Source organism: Vitis riparia, chromosome 1 (assembly GCF_004353265.1).
Source record: "Vitis riparia cultivar Riparia Gloire de Montpellier isolate 1030 chromosome 1, EGFV_Vit.rip_1.0, whole genome shotgun sequence".
NCBI classification, from domain to species: Eukaryota; Viridiplantae; Streptophyta; class Magnoliopsida; order Vitales; family Vitaceae; genus Vitis; species Vitis riparia.
In genome coordinates this window covers 2,399,290-2,408,460 of record NC_048431.1, presented here as the reverse complement: position 1 = coordinate 2,408,460, position 9,171 = coordinate 2,399,290, and the positions used below count along the sequence as shown (strand labels likewise).

The window sequence follows — 9,171 nt, the reverse complement described above, 5'->3', positions numbered from 1 at the left end:
TTGAGATGAACATAATATATATATATACACACACACGTGTGTGTGTGTGTGTAACATGTGTAACATCGGAACAGAAATTTAGGGAGTGTGCTTCATATGGATACCAAATGAACCAAATTGATCAGGGATGTGGCGGAGGCCCTCGGCATCGACTACTGGCTTGGAGGAGGCATCCATGACCAGGTCTTGAAGGACTTGGGTACACTGATCCGTACGCTTTGTTCTGATCAAAATAAGAAGCCAGAGAGCCACCGGAACATAAATATCAAAAAATTAATATGCTAATATTGTTAGGCTTTTATTGAATAGCATAAACAAACTTACCTCTGGACTGGGATAAATTCCGGTGAACCTTTGGCAATTACACACAACCAACACCTCAGGCAGAATGTATATGAGGCAAATGATGAGAAATACCTTGCCAGCAGCCATCTCTTGTGCTTTCTTAATCAACTATTGATGCTAATACGAAGACGAGAATACCACCCCCAGCCCATATTTATTGCAACGTTCCAGCCTACCTCTGCAAACTAACCCCACTCCTTGAATTGGAAGCCATGAAGCAATTTCCAGTTTTCAAACTAGAATATTTGACAACAATTAATTCACTTTTGAGACCTTCCTCGTAATTAATATTTGGTCGGTTTGGTGATAAAATATTATTTAGAATAATTTTAAATAATCTTCGTACTATTTATTTTACTAGTTTTAAAAAAAAAATATGTGATTTTATGTCATTTACATTTATATTTTTCATAATTATTTTTTTTCTTTATTGAACACATCTTTTTACTTTTTTTAATATATATTTATTAAAAATTATTAATTTTACAGTTAAACAGGTACCTAATATGAATTTAATTAGGTCAAAAGTATTCATTGTCTAATCACATTAAAAGTATTCATACATGTTATGAATATTATTTTTTTGACATTTTTTTAGGGATCCATTTTTAAAAGTCTTTTATTAAGATCTACTTGCTTGAGAAGAACAATCAACTTAAAGAAAGGTGTCACACAACTTCTTAGAATATGCAAAAAGATAAGCTTGAACCATTGTCAATGAAGTACACCTAATATTGACTTCAAAAAAAAGAGTTATAATTATTTAAAAATCATGCTTATAAAATGTTAATACATGGAAAAAAAAAATAGAACAAATGAACATATTTCACAAAAATTGATTTTGATGATTTGACTAAATTTCTTTTACTTAAAATTAATTCTGTATAAATAAATTAAAAAAAAAAATTGTTTATAGTATTGTTCCATGGTGCAACCAAAACCCCATATTTGTCACAAATATGTGTAGATACATTTTTTTAGTCCCTACTACTATCGAAAGAAAACGACAATAGATAATAAAAAAAATATCAAATTTTTTGGTTTTCTTTTTTTCTTTTTATAAAAAAAAAAATGCATAACTACAATTTTTCTTGATAAATTCTCTTCAAATTTATTTTTTAAAAATGCATGATACAATTATAACAAGATGAATCCTTAGAAAGGATATCCTTTATTAAATGACATTGATTTCATTTAAGAGGAGAAGGATGTCTTTTGAAATTTTGAATAAAGGTATAACAGGATATCCTCTAAAAGCAGAAATAATTGTACATATTTTGTACTAGTTATTTTCTCAATAACTAACTTGTTAAGTAGAGTTCAAATTAAAGCTTTTGAAATTTTTTGAGTAGACTCTTAGGGCACGTTCTTTTGCATTTTTCAAAAGTCTCTGAATTGAAGAATGATACCCTATTTGTAAGAATAATCATAATTCAATTTGGTCTTGAAATGTTTGATTTGCCAAATTGAGGAATTTAATTCTTTGGTTTGGGCATGGAATTCATTTTAAATAGATAAATTACGTCAATAAGGAAATATATCACTTTCATTTTTCTTTGACTTTGATTTAATTTTTTTTTTTTTGTAAAATTTAATTTTGTAGTGTCAAGAATTTTGCTACATGTCACTTAAATAAATCACAAGATTTCATGAGTTGGTTACTATTGTATAATGCAAAACTCCATTAAATTTTTAATATTTATTATTAAGGAAGGTAAGTAAATTTGGAATAAACACTACTAACTTTTAGTCTAAGAATTATTTAAATGCTTTAATATATTTTTAGTGCTTATTTTTTTTGTAAGAATTGTCCTTCTATATATTAGAAAATACTTTTAACTTTCTCATATATTTTTTATTTTTTATTTTTTTATAAATAGAACATTTTTAAATTGTAAGAAGTGTTATTTTAGTTATAAATTAAATTGAAGCAATCTTCATTTTATATTTGTAGTTACTTGAAGATTATTCTTTTTAAATTTTCCTCATTTTTCAATTAATTTCAAATAAAAAATCTATAAAAACGAACATAGTTTCCATGAAATAAAAATTAAAATGTAAGATGTCATGTTGTATTACACAAAAAATTAAAATGTAAGTGTTACACATGGGGGTTTATTACTTTGATTTTGAAGTTGAATTATCAAATTTATCCTCTAATGCTATTTTAATTAATAGTGGTGTGATCATTGGAACTTGGTGCTTTCATTGTATGGTTGCTTCCTAGGTTGGCATAATAAAGTATAAATAAATATTTGGAACTTGGCATTGAGTTATATATATATATATTTGTGATGATATATTTTTTTTAAGAAGTATTAATTTTGTTAAAAAATTAATAGATTTTTCAATTTCAATATATGATAGAAGAGCTGTAACTTAATAAAAGGGACTCAAATAATAGGTAACATTTGATAAAATTTAAAATTAAGGAGAACTTTAGTACTTAATTATAAGTGCAGAATACTATAACTATCAAAAGTCATTAACTCTACACCTAGACAAATAAATAGTATTAATATAATTTTATCAAAGTTATTCATTATTTAATCACATCAATAGTATTTATTCAAGTTTGGTGTGCTGGTGATTTTGTTTTATTGATCAGTTTCTCATGAGAAAAAAAGTTATGAAAATTTACTTTGACTTTTGGTTTTTTGAGAAGTTTTTTAAGGTCCACATGCTTGAGAAGAGCAAACAAATTAAAGAAGGAGGTCACAACTTCTTAGAATATGTAAAAGTTATGAAAATGCATTGTCTTTTGTTTTTTTGAAAAGTCTTTTAAGGTCCACATGCTTGAGAAGAGTAATCAAATTAAAGGAGGCCGACAATTTCTTAGAATATGTAAAAGGAAAAGCTTGATCCATGGTGAATGTAGCTAACGTAATATCAACTTTAAAGAAAAGAGTTATTGGTTATCTAAAAATAATGCTTATAAAAGAGTTAATTCATAAAAAAAAATAAAAAAGCAAATAAAAGTATTTCACAAAAATTAGTTTCGATTATTTGACCAATTTTTTTGGTTTAAAATTAATTTTGTATAAATACATAAGAAAAAATGTTTCTAGTACTGTGTCATGGTGCAACCAAAACCCCATTTTGTGATAAATGTGTTATACGATGTGTTGATAAAATTTTTAAAGTCTTTAATATTATAAGAACATGAAAATAGAATATAAAAAATTCAAATTTATTAGTTTTTTTTTTTTTTTTAAAATGCATGATTATAATATCCTTGATAAATTCTCTTCAAATTTATTGGTTTTAAAAAAATGCATGGGCACAATTATAATGAGATGAATCCTTTAAAAATGATATCCTTTGAAATATTTGATTTGCCTTATTGAAGGAATTTAATTCTTTGGTCTCGGCATACAATTAATTTTTAATGGATGAATTCTGCCAATAAGAAAATATATCACTTTTATTTTTCTTTAAATTTGATTTGATTTGATTTAATTTAAATATTTTTTTTTTGTAAAATTTTATTTTTTAGTTACAAAAATTTTGTGACATGTCACTTGTATAAATCATAAGACTTCATGAGTTCGTTACTATTATATAATATAAAACTACATTGAATTTTTAATGTTTATTATTAAAAAGAGTAAGTTTGGAAGAAACATTTACTAACACATAGTCTTAAAATATTATAAATGATTTACTATATTTTTAGCATTCAATATTTTTTAAGAATTATCCTTCTATATATTAGAAAATACTTTTAACTTTCTAATAATTGCTTTCTAGTAAGTTATATATATATTTTTAATACTTTGATAAATAAAATATTTTAAATAGTTGGAAGTGTTATTTTAGTTATAAATTAAATTGAAGCAATCTTCATTTCATATTCGTGGTTACTTGAAGATTATTCTTTTTGAATTTTCCTCCTCTTCCAATTAATTTCAAATACAGAAATCTACAAAAACCAACATAGTTTTCACAAGATAAAAATTAAAATGTAAGATGTAATGTTGTAGTACTTATGGTGGCTTATTAATTTGATTTTGAAGTTGAATTATCAATTTGTCCTCTAATGCTATTTTAATTAACAGTGGTGTGATAATTGAACTTGGTGCTTTCATTGTATGGTTGCTTCCTAGGTTGGCTTAACAAAGCATAAATCAATATTTGGAACTTGGCATTGAATCATTTATTCTTTTAATTTTTTTGTAATGATATAATTTTTTTTAAGAAGTATTAATTTTGTTAAAAAATTAATAGATTTTGCAATTTCAATATATGATACAAGAATTATAACTTAGTAAAGGGGATTCAAATAATAGGTGGCATTTGATAAAATTTAAATTAAGGAGAACTTTAGTACTTAATTATAAGTGCGGGATATTATAACTATCAAAAGTCTATAACTCTACACCTAGACAAGTAAATAGTGTGAATATAATCTTATCAAAGGTATTCATTAAATAATCACATTAATAATATTCATTCAAGTTTGATGTGCTGGCGATTTCGTCTTATTAATCGGTTTTCCATGAGAAAAAAGTTATGAACTTTAATTTACTTGGACTTTTGTTTTTTTGGATCTATTTGTTAAAGTCTTTTAAAGTCCACACATTTGAGGAACAATCACATTAAAGGAGGCCACACAATTTCTTAGAATATGCAAAAGGATAAGCTTGATCCATGGTCAATGAAGTCAACGAATATCAACTTTAAAGAAAAAAGTTATTGGTTATCTAAAAATGACGTTTATAAAAAAATGAATTCTTAAAAATAATAATAATAAAATTATTTCAAAAAAATTAGTTTTGACTATTTGACCCTTTTTTTGTTTAAAATTAATTCTGCATAAATATATAAAAAATATTTCTAGTACAATGCCATGGTGTGGCGAAAAGCCTATTTTGTGATAAGTGCATTATACAATGTGTTGATAAAATTTTTGAGCTAAGAACATGGAAATAGAATAAATAAAAAAAATCAAATTCATTGGTTTTTTTATTTTCCTCAAATAAGAGAAAATTTAAATCATTAGTGATGTTTCCTAAATCAATTTTATAACTTAATTTAAATAATTAGATTAACACTTTTGATAAAATATAATAATATTGTAATTTAAATTTATTTTTAACTTTAAAAATTAAGTTTAAATAATTAATTTATTTTTAATTTCAATTTTTTCACTCATTTGCTCATATTAGTGATAATATATTTTAGAATTGTAATTTTATATCTATGACTCATTTTTTTTATAATACATATTTTATAGTTATCTTATGTATCTATGATATTTTAAATATAGATATTTTATAAATTAATTAATTATTTAAAATTAATAAAAATAAATATAAGTTAAAATCAATGATAATGATTATTAGTTAAAATTAATAATGATAGACATGTCAAATTAATGATTTAGAATAAATTTTAAGTTAATTTTATCAATCAAATTTATTAATTAAAAAGTTAAAAATTAAATAACAAATTTTAAGTTAATAATTTAATTTAAAGTTAAATTAATTCGTTAAGTAATAAGTATTAAGTTTTTTTTCTTTTTTTCTTTTTTAAAAAAGGAAGCATCTAAATATTTGTTTTTCCATCTTAAGATTCAAAATATATTTACAACTACAGGTGGAGAGTCAAGCAGGGCCGGCATGGCAGAGATTTCAAAGGTCCAAACTAGCCATGGGTCGGGCTATGCCTGGCCAATCTTAAAACTGGGCTATGTCAAATCGTGCCTGGCAGCCCGAACACCTGATCCAGCATAGGCACGAGGCCCTGTTAGGCCATGTCGGTTTGGGCCGAGATATCCACTTAGGTTTTTTTTTTTTTTTTTTATATTATAATTCCAAAACTGTAGAAAAATCTGAAAATTTTATACAAAAAATAATTGGATCCATAAAATAAAATTTAAAAAATGAATATTTTGACTAAACTATGTTGAATAAAAAAAAAAGGATAATTTATACAAGAATGAACATAAATCAAGAGATAAAAATTAAAATGTGAGATGGAATGTTACAATGTTTGTCGATTGGTTTCAAAAGTTGGATCGATTATCGATTTGTCCTTAGTTGCTATTTTAGTTAATAGATGTAACAATATTGTCAAAGTATGAAAACAAATGATACCTATATGATTTCTTAATCGCCTACCAACCTCATTTATTCAGTGTCTTAGCTGTGTTTGGAGCTCACACCATTACAACATTGGAGCCCACCTCGCAAAGCTAACCCTACCACCCTTTGATTTGGAAATAAACAACGCAATTCCCAATTTTCTAACTAAAATCTTTGACTACAATTCACTAGTCAGTCCCTCGTATGTGGGTTGGTTTGGTGATGAAAAAGTAGAATAATTTTAAACAATTCTTCCTATTATTTCTTCAACTAGTTTTGAAAAAATTTATGTTATCAAGCATACTTCACATTTCATTTACATTTATATTTTTTAATAAAAAAAATTATAGATAAATTTTACTTTCTTTTGAAATACATCTTTTAACTTTTTTTAATATTTATTTATTGGAAATCATTAACTCTATACCTGAATAAATAATATCATAATTAATTTTCTCTTATTGATTAGTTTTTCACGGGAAAAAGTTATAAACATTCATTTTTGACTTTTTAGTTTTTGCCCATTTTTAAAAGTGTTGTAAGGTCTACATGCTCAATTTGAATTTAAAAAGCAAAAGAAGTGTTGGAAAGTGTTTCAAATTCTTAATTAATATAGATTCATTTTGTAAAGAATATTGTATAAAATATTTTTAATAGTCAACATTATTTTTATAGAATAAGAAAAGTCATTAGAAACATCTCTATAAATAATCTAGATCATAAAAGGAAAAAGTCATAAAATAGAGATAGGTTTATAATGACTATATATAGTGGATAAAGATGTGAGAAAAAATGAGAGATACTTAATGGAATGAAAGGCTGAAAATCTCCAAATATTGGAGATTAGCCAATTTTTCTTGATATATCGGGATGGTCAACGTGGGTCAAACCCACTACAACATCTGCTAGTGGGTGCTCCTCAAAATTTCCAACCCCAAAGGTTTGGGGTTCAAGCCACTTTACATTAGGGCAAACTTGTCCCAAAGTTCTCTTATAAAGAAAATATTAAAAGAATATTTTAGAAAACAAATTAATCATAATTATATTATAATTAAATTCAAAATTTTCTTTTAATTGATTACCAAAAATATAAAAATTATTATGATAATTTTCTTCAGTGTTTTTCATATCATTAATAAATTAATTAAATATTAAAAATTATAAATATATCATAATTTATTTTATATCATTTAACACAATTGAATTAAATGGATCATAATTATAATATTAATATATATTTTAAAATTAGATATATTATAATCAAATATCATAATATTTGATGTAATTTAATAATAAATGTACACTTATAAAATTCATATTTTTATTGATACATTGTATATTATTATCAAATATGATAAATTATATTATACATATATCAAATCCTTTAATAAAACAATTTTAAAATATCTATTATGCTTTTAATACATTTTTATGAATTTTTTTATATTTTTATAATTTTGATCAATTTTAGGCCTATTGATATTTTTTTTCCAAAATATCCGCTGATATATCCGTAAAATCGAAATACCGATATATCCGTGATTACTGATATTTTTATCTTTAAAAATATGAGATGTTTTGGAAACTTAATTATTGTATTTATTTTTATTCTCTGTAATATTGTCTTTGATAAAGTGGAATGATTATCTCTCGTCCGTAATGTAGACATGGTTTGTTCAATCACGTTAGAATCTTGTTTACTTTTCTATGAATTGACTTATATTTTTTGGTCTTGAACTAAAATTGTTTGCAATAAAACTTCTGTTGGCACAACAAGAAGAAAAGTCGATTGCTAAGGATATGCAAAAGGAGAAGTTTGACCCATGCTCAATGTAGTAAACATTGAAATTGTTTACTAGTTTCCAAATTAAGTGTTTGTTATTACAATATGAAACTAAAGATGATATAGATTTAGAAAATAACAAAGTTGTAAAGAGAGATTGTCTTGATCTATTTGACAATTCAATTGAGGTAGGCAAAGAGAGGTTAATTAGTTGTTCCAATGGTTCGGGTCCAACACTTAGATGATAATGATGAAAATTCTAATTTTAATGACACAAGGTGGGTGACTTTTTTGGAAGATACATAAAGTACAGTTGCTCTTGAAAATTGTTAATCAAACCACATACATGAGCAAAAATAAAGAAAATATAAGATATTTTTAGCATAATTTGATAATTAATATGATCTTTAGGTCCATACAGTTTACTAACACCTGAGAATCCACTATTCAAATAAAGTTGAAAAGTTACCGTGGTGAAAGGTTCTCTCACTCCTCTCAATTGCAATGACATACATATTTTCTCTTTAAAATAAAATTTTAAATCATAAAAAAATTAAAGTACATTGTAGACAAATTTGTTATTAATTAAATAAAAAAATATGTTTATCACTCATAATCATCTCTCTTTAGTTCTCTTTCTCATGTTATTTATTGTTCACAATCATCTCTCTTGATAAAAAGATGATTCTTATCACATTAAGATATGGATCTTGAAATTAATGCTAATACAATTTTGGATTTTATTTCATGGTTGGTTTGATTAGTTGGAAACTAAAAATCCTATACATTTTGTAAGCCGACTCAGAAGTTTTATAAAGTAATGAGATATGTTGTTAGTGCAGTTTCATAATTAATTATAAAAATGCTTAAAAAGTTTTGGAAATAGAAAAATCGATCTTTTTTTAATTTTATTACTATGATGTAAAATTAAAAACAAAAATAGATCACCAAACGTAG

The 9,171-nt window shown here is 24.6% G+C and overlaps 1 long non-coding RNA gene across 1 annotated transcript; it reads right to left on the bottom strand.

Moving 5' to 3' along the window:
• On the bottom strand, nt 1–491 carry LOC117925289. The gene is made up of 2 exons (XR_004652975.1): nt 325–491; nt 1–223 (listed from the first exon to the last, which is right to left on the bottom strand). It is a non-coding gene; the product is annotated as an uncharacterized LOC117925289 (long non-coding RNA).
• Between the last annotated feature and the right edge of the window lie 8,680 nt (nt 492–9,171).